The following is a 14,179-nucleotide window of genomic DNA, read 5'->3' on the forward strand; positions in this document are numbered from 1 at the left end:
CAGTGGTGTAAAGTATAAGACAGGTAAACAAATCGCACAAACAAGTACGACACTAAACCATCCCATTCCTATCAGGCAAAGCCTACTTAGGTATCAAGTTACAGTAAAACCTTGGATTGCGAGCATAATTCGTTCCGGAAACGTGTTTGTAATCCAAAGCACTCGTATATCAGTTGTGATCACGTGACGCTCGGCAGACAAAGCGTGTACTACACGTACTACTCGTATTGCAAGACCTCGCTCGTTTATCAAATTCATATTTAAATGTTTTGCTCGTCTTGCAAAACACTCGCAGACCAAGTTACTCGCAATCCAAGGTTTTACTGTATTTTTCCGAAGAGACCTCGCCACCGCAAATGGAAGCTCAACAAAGTGGCCCATCATTTGGACATGTGTCGCGCCACAATAATCTAAATAATCTCAACGCATGTTTCTGAATGTGAAGGGGGGAAACCCGGAGGACCCTGAGGGAAAAAAAAATCCACGCGACCACGGCAGGAGAGACATGCAAACTCCAAATATACAGCAGGTGTCGGTATAGAACCCCTGACCTACATACCAATTTAAAGCGTTCATGACTGCAGGGATTCATATTCTTGGTTCTTTCGGTAAAGTCACGTAAAAGGGAGATAATAAAAATTAAACAATAAAATAAAATTCTCACGACGGCTGCTTGCGTTGTGGCCGAAACGTCGTGAGAATTTTATTTAATGTTTTATTATTTTATTATTTCCCTTTTACGTGACTTTACCGAAAGAAACAGGAATATATACTCCTGCATACCAGGCGAGGAAGGTAACATCTCACCACCATGGCGCACCCCTTAAATAAAGTATCCAAGTTCAAATTGCATCATCAATTCCTGAGCTTGGGAAAGGTGCAGTTTGGACGACGGCAAAAACAGTCCCAGACCACAACAAAACAACAGTCCTCAAGACAAACTTTACATTGAAATTTAACTCTCTACACATTTGTAGTGACATAGAATTGGTCACTTAGCCAGCATAGCACTGGCTGCTGGCTTGGAAGGGGATCTGCAGCTTACAGCAGCCCTGACTGACAGCAGGCCACGTGATAGACCAGAGAGGGATCTAGGGGAAGGGTCACGGAAGGGCAGAGGTCGCAAACGGGTTTTGATTCCTTACCCGTACCCGGCCGCACCAGGGTCGCAAATGGGTACCCGTGCCCGGCCGGGTACGGGTACCCGTTCCCTACCCGTACCCTACCCGATATGAGTGACAAACGGTTACTCACCAGTGACTCACGGCCTACCCGTACCCGGCCGCACCGGGGTCGCTAACGGGTACCCGTACCCGTACCCGGCCGGGTACGGGTAGCCGGGTATCGGGTAGGGTACGGGTATCGGGTACCCGGTTGCGACCTCTGCGGAAGGGGCACACCGAGAACTCGCTGGTAGGTTCCAGAAGGGGGCGTGACTGGTGGGCGGAGCCAGGTCACGGTGACAGTATAAGAGGGTCCCCGGGAGAGGACCTCGGGGCTGTCGTTTGGAGTGGGATCCCCGTTGTGCTGCTGGAGTCTTCACCATCGTCGCCGTCTTGGTGTGGCCAGTCAGGCAGTCTACCAGCTGTCCTGACTGGGAGCCGTAGTTACTAAGTGTTACTGTCAGGCCGTGTTATTAAACAGAGTGCCTCCTACTCTTAGCGTCTCTGAGTCAGTCACTACACATTAAATTTCGATTTAAAGCTTTCGTGACTGCAGGGATTCATCTTCTTGGTTCTTTCGGTAAAGTCACGTAGAAGGGAAGTAATAAAATAATAAAAATGAAACATAATAAAATTATTCTCACGACGTTTCGGCCACAACGCAAGCAGCCGTCCTCAGGTGAAAACCAGGTCCGTCGAGGCGACAGACTCTGTCGCCTCGACGGACAGACTCTGTCGCCTCGACGGACCTGGTTTTCACCTGAGGACGGCTGCTTGCGTTGTGGCCGAAACGTCGTGAGAATAATTTTATTATGTTTCATTTTTATTATTTTATTACTTCCCTTCTACGTGACTTTACCGAAAGAACCAAGAAGATCACTACACATTGTTAAGTTACAAATCGCATTGGCAAATTCAGCACTAATCTTCTGCTTCAAAATGCTTTTGGAGGCAAGATTTATGAGTCGGTGAGTGAGTAAGCGAGTGGGTGGGTGAGCGCGTTGGTTAGGTGGCCGAGCGAGTGAACGACTGCAAGAGGATCGCTCTGCTCCGCTTCACGAGCACAACGACTTCACCACGGCCATCCCCGGCACCTTCACCGATACCTTTTTGGGGAAGAAGAAGAAATTGTTTCAGGAGAGACGGCACAAGCAGGAGGAGGGTGGTGGTGGTGACGGAAGCTGTTTGCTGCTATGCTGGCGGTGACCCTATTAGCATGGATGGATCCATCTCCTGACAGAGAAATGGCAGCCTCATTTACACAACAACAAACAACAACCGCCATTCGCCACTAAGTGGCGGTGACGTCACCACGACGCTTGTGCCAGGCTATGTGCACCTTGAGGCCACGTGAAGTGTTGAATACCCGCTGGCATCTACACACACACCAGAACCAGTCCACTGGACATCACAGAGGTCAAGGCGGTACCGGTCTAGCTTCTGACAGAGGAATGGCAGCCTCTCTGCTACACACAGGCAGACCAGAACTAAACCATATTTTTGCTTCTTTCGGAAAGGTCACGTAAATAGAAAACAAAAAAAATATAGAAAACAAAAAAAATGGTAATAAAAGATTTAAATAATAAACTTTTTATAAAATTAATTGAAAATACTAAAAGCATGCTGTTTGCGCTGCACAAGCTCACCTCCGCTCAACTCCCCCTTTGTCTTGCTCCTGCTTTAGCGTGCTTCTTGCGCAGCTCTCGTCCCCCGCCCACTCACTTTGGAACCCTTATAAGCAGCTCCATTTGGAGGCTTGCCCCCTCTTTTCTCTCCACCTGATGAAGACCGCTTGTGTTGCGATTGAAACGTCGTGGGTTTTTTGCTTTTATTATTTTCGATTGATTTTTAATTTAATTTAATTTTACAAAAAAATTTTATTGTGGATTTTTTGCTTTTATTATTTTAATTTTTTTTGTTTATTTGTATTATTTTTTATTTATTTTATTATTTTTTTAATATATTTTTTGTTATATATTTACGTGACTTTACCTAAATAATCAAGAATATGAATTACTGCAGTCACGAAAGTTTAAAGTCAAAACAACCAATCCACCGGACACCTATATTCTACAGAGGTCCAGATGGTACCAGTCCAGCTCCTGACAGGGGAATGGCAGCCTCTCCTTTACACACACACCAGAACCAGTCCACTGTACCTCGCAGACGTCAAGGCGGTACCGGTCCAGCTCCCGACAGAGGAATGGCAGCCTCTCCTCTCTCTTCTACATACACTCGAACCAGTCCACCAGAACCTTCTGTATTCCACAGAGGTACAGACGGTACCGGTCCAGCTCCCGACAGAGGAATGGCAGCCTCTCATCTATGCACACACACAGGAACCGGTCCACTGGACCTCACAAACGTCAAGGCGGTACCGGTCTCGCTCCTGACAGGAATCGCAGCCTCTCCTCCACACAGACACAGCAGAACCAGTCTACTGCACCCTCCGGTATTTCGCAGAGATCCAGGCAGGACTGGTCCATCTCACGACAGAGGAGTGGTCGCCTCTCATCTAGACACACACACCAGAACTAGTCCAACAGACCTGTATTCCACAGAGGCCCAGCTGGTCACGGACTAGCTCCTGAGAGTAATGGCAGCCTCTTCTTTACACACACACACGCACCAGTCCACTGGACCCTTCTGCATTCCACAGGGGTCCAGGTGGTATCATTCTGGTTCCCGACAGAGGAATTGGAGCTTCTCATCTCCACACACAACAGTACCGGTCCACTGGACTCTCCTGTATTCTACAGAGGTCCAGGCGGTGCCGGTCCTGCTCCTGACAGAGGAGTGGCAGCCTCTCCTCTCCTCTACACACGCGCACCAGAACCAGTCCAACACATCCCCCTGTCTCGCTCAGAGGTCCAGGCGGTACCGGTCCAGCTCCCGACAGACAAATAATAATAATAATGAAATTTATAACGCGCGCAAATTTGCAGACGTAACAGCCGCAACTCAGAGGCATGGAGACAAGCTCAGAGTCACTCAAAAGCATGGTTATAGAGTTTTTAATTGTCTCTTGAAGGAGACGATTGAGGTGATGTTGCGAATGTGCAGAGGGATAGCGTTCCAGACTGTTGGGGCTGCCACCGAGAAGCGGCAACCTCTCCTCTGCACACGCACACCAGAACCAGTCCAACGGACTCCCCTGTGTCCCACAGAGGTCTAGATGGTAGCGGTCTAGCCGCCAGGTTTACAACCCTGCTGAGTGAATAACACTGGTCAACCAAAAAAAAATATTTTTTTCTGGCCTGGACTTTTGCAGCTGTTTTAGACTAATTTCAGGGTGCTGATTCCAAATCGGATCTCAGATTTGCTCTATCACATCTCATTTTTATGCTATCGGCATACCCCATTTTCATTGATTTTACCCGAAATTAACTCTGTCACTTATGATTGCAAGTTGTTGCGAGTCAGTGACTGCTTTAGTGTTAAAATATGGTGCTGTATTTTTAGGAAAGTGTGTTTATAATATCATTTTATGTAGATATCCACATTTATTTAATATTTTTCTTCTGCAGTTTTTATTGAAAATGCAATATTTGATATCTCAAAAAACCTGATGGGATAGACAAGAACTGATGCCAGATTTGGAATCAGCACCCCAAAATTACCTTAAAACCGTTGGAATACCTTATGCCAGAAAAAGTGTGTAGACCAGTGTAATATTTGGTCGCGAAAGCCTGCGTGGTGATTCCAGGACCGGATGAAGTTTTATTTTTTAGGCCCTAGGCACTTCTGTTTCGTAGGCCTTCAGTGATCACTTTCTACAGTTGGTTCTGCTGCTGCTCCATTTTACTACCGATGCTGTCACTCGCTTGTTTCACGTGGTCTTCGTCCAGCTACTGGACAGATGTCGTTACCGCTGACACGTTCATGATATAGTCTGTGCCCTCATTCGATGGGAGCGCGCTGTGTCGCACATGAGCAGATTTAACCATAATAGAGGTTTTTGGGTTAGATCGCATAAAAATGCGTCGTTAAACCCTCCACCACCCGACAGCCAATTAATAAGGTTTGTCACGTAAACAGAACATGCCAATGTGTTACTAGTACAGCACCACCGGTGTGTTGGAGAGTAAATCCGCAACATTTACAATCTGAGCATGAGGTTTCGCCATTAATTACAATGGGCATCATCAGGCGACAGACAGATTTGTGGAGAAATTCCTCCCGTTTCGTTCTTAAATACGGGGATGAATGTGATGCGGTGACTTGTGAGCCAATGAGGTGCGAAGGCCAGGGGGGAGGGAGGATACTTCACACCAGAAAATTGGAGAAAAATTCCGAATCAAGCGGATGAAGCTGGTCTCATCGCTGGCGTTCCTCAAAAGATGCAGGGATTCAAAGGTAACGCCACACATTCATTGACCTCTGCCAATGGGTCTCCAGACAGCGCCAGGCACTTTTCAACGGTTGATGGAGTTGGTCTTGACCGGTCTTCAATGGGACCTCTGCTTGATCTACTTGGACGACGTCATCGTCTGCGGTCGCTCTTTTTGGGGGGAGGGGGACATTCACAGTGGTTGGCACTGCTTTTTTCACGTGTAAGGGTTAGGCCTGGCGGCCAACCCTGGTGGCAGTCGGCAAAGGAGGCGGCGCAAGCGGCAACTGCGGCACAAGCGGCCGCGTCCGCTCGCTTGCTGAACGAATGGGGCCAGGCGGCAGGAGGTCGTTCTCGCGTTCCCACTCGCAGCGGGAAACAGCGTCGGGTTACATTGTCCGCAGCACACGCGTGTGCACACACACACGCACACACGTGCACACACGTGCACGCACGCGCACACATGAGGGCGACGCATTCATGGACGACTCGCGTCGGCACGTTCTTTATTGGGGCAAATGGAGCGGTATGCAGATGACCCCCGACTTACAACGGCTCGACTTGCGACCCCCCCCCCCCCCCGCTTTTAAGACCTTTCTAATAGTGAGTTAGACCCCCACAGTATAGTATATACATAGTAGTGTATAGTGTAGTGTATACTAGTGTGAAGTGTATTGTATAGTATTATATAGTAGTGTAGTGTATAGCAGTGTAGTGTATAGTAGTGTAGTATTATATTGTAGTGTAGTGTATAGTAGTATACATAATCATTCATAATCAACGTAGTATAATATATAGTAGTATAAACTGTAGTGTATAGTAGTGTAGTATATAGTAGTGTATAGTGTAGTGTATAGTAGTGTAGTATTATATAGTAATGTAGTGTATAGTAGTATAGTATATAGTAGTATAAACTGTAGTAGTGTAGTGTAAACTGTAGTGTATAATAGTGAATAGTCGTGTAGTGTATAGTATTGTAGTGTATAGTAGTGTAGTGTATAGTAGTGTAGTGTATAGTAGTGTAGTGTAAACTGTAGTGTATAATAGTGAATAGTCGTGTAGTGTATAGTAGTGTAGTGCATAGTAGTGTAGTGTATAGTAGTGTAGTGTATAGTAGTGTAGTGTATAGTAGTGTAGTGTATAGTAGTGTAGTGTATAGTCAGTAAGACCCCCACAGTAACGACCAAAAACTCGTATCTACGAACCGCCGAACGACTGCTACCGACGCCGAGTCGATTGGCGATACATCTGCGCGTGCCACGCTCACACTCGTCGCCAGATGGCGCTGCTGAGCTCTTCCGCCGTGTGCGTGTGCCCAGGGCAGCCCGACAAGTCTGCAGCATCGCCGAGAGACAACGCAGCGGCGTCTCTCTCTCTCAACCAAGGCCTTAGCCAAGGAGTCAACATTGGGGGGGGGACCAAATCTTCCCGGGTGTCTGGGGGTCCCAACCCAGAAAAATATCTAAATTTGAAAACTAATTTCCTGCCTAAAATATTACAAAATTCACTAACACGTGGGATTTTTGTTTTACAATAATGTCTAATGGTGTATTGTATTACATTGCTCTGTTTTTACTTTTTTACCATTTCTTGTTTCATTGTGTGTAATGTTTGAGATTAGGGATTAATAAAGTACAACCATAACCGCAATCATATAAACAGCAATCTATGCATTGATTTATATGAAGACAAGTCCAGATATTGTGGCCAAGGTTTAGCAAATTGTTGTTTTTATTTACATAGCATAGCAATGTTTTTATAATAGCAATATATTGGGGGGGACATTTTGAGCATATTTGAGTATTGGGGTTGATGTGTCCACCCCCAATGTATATATTATAATTACGGCCTTGCTCTCAACGCCCTTCACTTCTTTGTAAATTTTCTTCAAATTCAGAAAACGTTTCGCTGCCACGTCCAAGCAGAGGAAACGTGACGCGCTGCGCAGAAAAGTATTTGAGGATTTTCAAATGTTCGCGTTTGTTTTTTACCTAATACGTGTTTGTAACGGTTGAGTTAAAATGAATGTTTGTTCGGGTTATTTCCATTTATTTTCGCTGTCAATTGTGGTATTTTAACGGTATGTAAATGGGGTTTCCAGGAACGGAACCCCAATGTTGAACGTTGCGCCCTATGAGAAACGAGAGGTTCTAACTGCGACGGGTTCACTTGCGACCGTCGTGCAGGAGCCAATTAGGTCGTAGGTCAGTTTAACACGTCGGCTTTCGCGACCAATATCATCCATAATGCAGGTTTTTGGGGTTAAATGTGTCGTGGATTTGCTATCCAACACACAACCGGTGCAGTGCTGTACTAGTAACGAATTGGAAAGTTATTTTTACGTGACAAACCTTACTCATTGGCTGCATCAGGTGGTGGCGGTTTAACGACGTGTTTATATTTACGTGATTTAACCCAAAAAAACTATATTACGAAACGTCGTACTCAGATTGTAAATGTGGATTTGCTCTCCAACACACAACCGGTGTCGTGCCGTACCAGTAACGAGTTGGCATGTTCTGTTTACGTGATAAACCTTACTAATTTGCTGCATTGGTTTGTGGCGGGTTTAAGGACACAACACTTATATTTACGCGAACCATTCCAAAACAACCGATATTATGGATATTCACATTGCCAATATTGTGGATTAGCTCCAACACAACCGGTGTGCGGCTATACTAGTAACGAATTGCCATGTTCTGTTTGCGTGACACTGATTCCCAGAACACAGGATGAGATGTTACTATCCTTTGTGCAAGCACTTCCAAGAGTTCATGAACAGTGAGCCTGGTGAAATTTGGGGAGCGCATCGTCAGTAGTGTACCTTTGGTTCCTAGGGTGTTTCGGCCTTTCAAACTATACACCCTCCCCAAAGGTGGCCAGCGACAGGGTGATCAATCCTACGCTTGCGTCCCATTCCCAATTAGTCATAGGAGTTGCCTTGTTGTTGATAGCCAACATCCCATGGGACTATGCATGGCAGGGGCGTTCTCCTCCCTGAGTCAAGCATTGTTGACCGCATACCTCCTCGCCCTCTCACTTCGGGGCCCAGCTGGAGTCTCTAAACCTTATTAATTGTCTGGGTCGGGTGGTGGCGGGTTTAACGACACAACATTTATATATTTACGCCAACATACCAAAAAAGTATACAGGGTGCTTAAAAAAAATGTTAACACTTCAGAGAATTTGCAACAATACCACACAAGAAATGTGCTGCCTCCGGCCTGTGGAGGCAACCTGATTCCAGGCACGTGTTGGCAACGATGGCGACCAAGTGGAGACTCTTTGACTTTTAGAAGCTATCAACATTACATTTGTTCTCATGTTACAGTGCATTATCCGTTCTTTTTCCATTAAAAACGATAGTCTCATATAAGTGTTAACATTTTACACGCTTTTATTTAACTCACTCCGTCTGTTGTCGTATCCTCAAAAAAATCTTGTAACTCAATTTTTACCCACTTCCCAATGTGCTATCGACCGCAAACTTGAAATACCTATGTTATACTGATGACAAGCCTATATTCTATCATTAAACATCCAAAACATATATTTTAAAACATTTTACACGCTTTCATTTAACTTACTCTGTGTAGTGTCATATCCTCAAATCTTGTAACTCAATTTCAACCGTATTCCCAATGTCGTATCGACTGCAAACTTGGTATAGGTGCGTCATACTGTTGGCAAGACTATATTCTATCATTAAAATTTCTAAATATATAATTTTAAACATTTGACACGCTTATATTTAACTCACTCTGTCTGTTGTTGTATCATCAAATCTTGTAACTCAATTTTAACCGTATTTCCCATGTCGTATCGACTGCAAACTTGGTATAGCGATGTCATACTGATGACAATACTTTATTCTATCATAAAAAATTGTTTTTATATATTTTTAAACAATGTTTTTTTACGGATCTAACTGTCGACGCTCAACTCACGTTGCCTGTAAATCACCACGGTCCCTTACGTCACGGCAAGCCTCTGGGAGCCACGCCCAGGGGCGGGGCATGTGAAGGAGGGGAGGGGCGATGGGGGAAGGGGGCAGGGGGAGGGTCAGCTCGGACAGTACATTTCATGAAAGCGTGTTTAAAAAAAAAGTATTTTTAAATATGTTATTATATTTGAAGCACCCTGCATATTATGATGAAGTCACGTAGATAGAAAAAATGTAAATTAAAAAAACTACGACGTTTTGATCACAACACGTGACGATCGCTTGTATTGGTGATCGAAATGTCGTAGTTTGTATTGTATTTATTTTATCTTTTCTATCTACGTGACTTTACCGAAAGAACCAAAGAATGTGAATTCCTGCAGTCACGAAAGTTTTAAGTCAGATTGTAAATGTTGTGGATTTACACATCGGTGTGCGGCTGTACGAGTAACGAATTGCTACGTTCTGTTTGCGTGACACTAAACCTTACTCATTGGCTGCGTCGGGTGATGGCAGACTTAACAACACGACATTTATATATTTACGTGATCTAACCCCAAACAACCTCTATCATAGGGCGTAGGTGCGGGGGTGAGTGGGGGGGGGGTCACCTGTGTCTAGGCATTGGGCTCGTCCATCCAGCTACCAGCTACTAATTATAACACCCGTTCAAGTGATCATCCAGCTACCAGCTACTAATTATAACACCTGTTCTAGTGATCATTCAGCTACCAGCTACTAATTATAACACCTGTTCTAGTGATCATCCAGCTACCAGCTACTAATTATAACACCTGTTCTAGTGATCATTCAGCTACCAGCTACTAATTATAACACCTGTTCTAGTGATCATCCAGCTACCAGCTACTAATTATAACACCTGTTCTAGAGATCATCCAGCTACCAGCTACTAATTATAACACCTGTTCTAGTGATCATGCAGCTACCAGCTACTAATTATAACACCTGTTCTAGTGATCATCCAGCTACCAGCTACTAATTATAACACCTGTTCTAGTGATCATCCAGCTACCAGCTACTAATTATAACACCTGTTCTAGAGATCATCCAACTACCAGCTACTAATTATAACACCTGTTCTAGTGATCATGCAGCTACCAGCTACTAATTATAACACCTGTTCTAGTGATCATTCAGCTACCAGCTACTAATTATAACACCTGTTCTAGTGATCATCCAGCTACCAGCTACTAATTATAACACCTGTTCTAGAGATCATCCAGCTACCAGCTACTAATTATAACACCTGTTCTAGTGATCACCCAGCTACCAGCTACTAATTATAACACCTGTTCTAGAGATCACCCAGCTACCAGCTACTAATTATAACACCTGTTCTAGTGATCACCCAGCTACCAGCTACTAATTATAACACCTGTTCTAGTGATCATCCAGCTACCAGCTACTAATTATAACACCTGTTCTAGTGATCACCCAGCTACCAGTTACTAATTATAACACCTGTTCTAGTGATCACCCAGCTACCAGCTACTAATTATAACACCTGTTCTAGTGATCATCCAGCTACCAGCTACTAATTATAACACCTGTTCTAGTGATCATGCAGCTACCAGCTACTAATTATAACACCTGTTCTAGTAATCATCCAGCTACCAGCTACTAATTATAACACCTGTTCTAGTGATCATTCAGCTACCAGCTACTAATTATAACACCTGTTCTAGAGATCATCCAGCTACCAGCTACTAATTATAACACCTGTTCTAGTGATCATGCAGCTACCAGCTACTAATTATAACACCTGTTCTAGTGATCATCCAGCTACCAGCTACTAATTATAACACCTGTTCTAGTGATCATCCAGCTACCAGCTACTAATTATAACACCTGTTCTAGAGATCATCCAGCTACCAGCTACTAATTATAACACCTGTTCTAGTGATCATGCAGCTACCAGCTACTAATTATAACACCTGTTCTAGTGATCATTCAGCTACCAGCTACTAATTATAACACCTGTTCTAGTGATCATCCAGCTACCAGCTACTAATTATAACACCTGTTCTAGAGATCATCCAGCTACCAGCTACTAATTATAACACCTGTTCTAGTGATCACCCAGCTACCAGCCACTAATTATAACACCTGTTCTAGAGATCACCCAGCTACCAGCTACTAATTATAACACCAGTTCTAGTGATCATCCAGCTACCAGCTACTAATTATAACACCTGTTCTAGAGATCATCCAGCTACCAGCTACTAATTATAACACCTGTTCTAGTGATCATCCAGCTACCAGCTACTAATTATAACACCTGTTCTAGTGATCACCCAGCTACCAGTTACTAATTATAACACCTGTTCTAGTGATCACCCAGCTACCAGCTACTAATTATAACACCTGTTCTAGTGATCATCCAGCTACCAGCTACTAATTATAACACCTGTTCAGTGATCATCCAGCTACCAGCTACTAATTATAACACCTGTTCTAGTGATCATCCAGCTACCAGCTACTAATTATAACACCTGTTCTAGTGACCATCCAGCTACCAGCTACTAATTATAACACCTGTTCTAGTGATCATCCAGCTACCAGCTACTAATTATAACACCTGTTCTAGAGATCACCCAGCTACCAGCTACTATTATAACACCTGTTCTAGTGACCATCCAGCTACCAGCTACTAATTATAACACCTGTTCTAGTGACCATCCAGCTACCAGCTACTAGTTATAACACCTGTTCTAGTGATCATCCAGCTACCAGCTACTAATTATAACACCTGTTCTAGTGATCATCCAGCTACCAGCTACCAATTATAACACCTGTTCTAGTGATCATCCAGCTACCAGCTACTAATTTTAACACCTGTTCTAGTGATCACCCAGCTACCAGCTACTAATTATAACACCTGTTCTAGTGGTCAACCAGCTACCAGCTACTAATTATAACACCTGTTCTAGTGATCATCCAGGTACCAGCTACTAATTATAACACCTGTTCTAGTGATCATCCAGCTACCAGCTACTAATTATAACACTTGTTCTAGTGATCATCCAGCTACCCGCTACTAATTATAACACTTGTTCTAGTGATCATCCAGCTACCAGCTACTAATTATAACACCTGTTCTACTGACCATCCAGCTACCAGCTACTAATTATAACACCTGTTCTACTGACCATCCAGCTACCAGCTACTAATTATAACACCTGTTCTAGTGATCACACAGCTACCAGCTACTAATTATAACACCTGTTCTACTGACCATCCAGCTACCAGTTACTAATTATAACACCTGTTCTAGTGATCATCCAGCTACCAGCTACTAATTATAACACCTGTTCTACTGACCATCCAGCTACCAGCTACTAATTATAACACCTGTTCTACTGACCATCCAGCTACCAGCTACTAATTATAAAACCTGTTCTACTGACCATCCAGCTACCAGCTACTAATTATAACACCTGTTCTAGCCATCATCCAGCTACTAATTATAACACCTGTTCTAGTGATCATCCAGCTACCAGCTACTAATTATAACACCTGTTCTAGTGGTCATCCAGCTACCAGCTACTAATTATAACACCTGTTCTAGTGATCACCCAGCTACCAGCTACTAATTATAACACCTGTTCTAGTGATCACCCAGCTACCAGCTACTAATTATAACACCTGTTCTAGAGATCATCCAGCTACCAGCTTCTAATTATTACACCTGTTCTAGAGATCATCCAGCTACCAGCTACTAATTATAACACCTGTTCTAGTGACCATCCAGCTACCAGCTACTAATTATAACACCTGTTCAGTGATCATCCAGCTACCAGCTACTAATTATAACACCTGTTCTAGTGATCACCCAGCTACCAGCTACTAATTATAACACCTGTTCTAGTGATCATCCAGCTACCAGCTACTAATTATAACACCTGTTCTAGTAATCATCCAGCTACCAGCTACTAATTATAACACCTGTTTTAGTCATCATCCAGCTACCAGCTACTAATTATAACACCTGTTTTAGTGATCATCCAGCTACCAGCTACTAATTATAACACCTGTTTTAGTCATCATCCAGCTACCAGCTACTAATTATAACACCTGTTCTAGTGCTCATCCAGCTACCAGCTACTAATTATAACACCTGTTCTGGTGATCACCCAGCTACCAGCTACTAATTATAACACCTGTTCTAGTGATCATCCAGCTGCCAGCTACTAATTACAACACCTGTTCTAGTGACCATCCAGCTACCAGCTACTAATTATAACACCTGTTCTAGTGATCACCCAGCTACCAGCTACTAATTATAACACCTGTTCTAGTGATCACCCAGCTACCAGCTACTAATTATAACACCTGTTCTAGAGATCATCCAGCTACCAGCTACTATTTATAACACCTGTTCTAGTCATCATCCAGCTACCAGCTACTAATTATAACACCTGTTCTAGTGATCATCCAGCTACCAGCTACTAATTACAACACCTGTTTTAGTCATCATCCAGCTACCAGCTACTAATTATAACAATTGTTTTAGTGATCATCCAGCTACCAGCTACTAATTATAACACCTGTTCTAGTGATCATCCAGCTTCCAGCTACTAATTATAACACCTGTTCTAGTGATCACCCAGCTACCAGCTACTAATTATAACACCTGTTCTAGTGATCATCCAGCTACCAGCTACTAATTATAACACCTGTTCTAGTGATCATGCAGCTACCAGCTACTAATTATAACAC

Source organism: Lampetra planeri, chromosome 79 (genome assembly GCF_965212315.1).
Source record: "Lampetra planeri chromosome 79, kcLamPlan1.2.h2, whole genome shotgun sequence".
Classification (NCBI taxonomy): domain Eukaryota; kingdom Metazoa; phylum Chordata; class Hyperoartia; order Petromyzontiformes; family Petromyzontidae; genus Lampetra; species Lampetra planeri.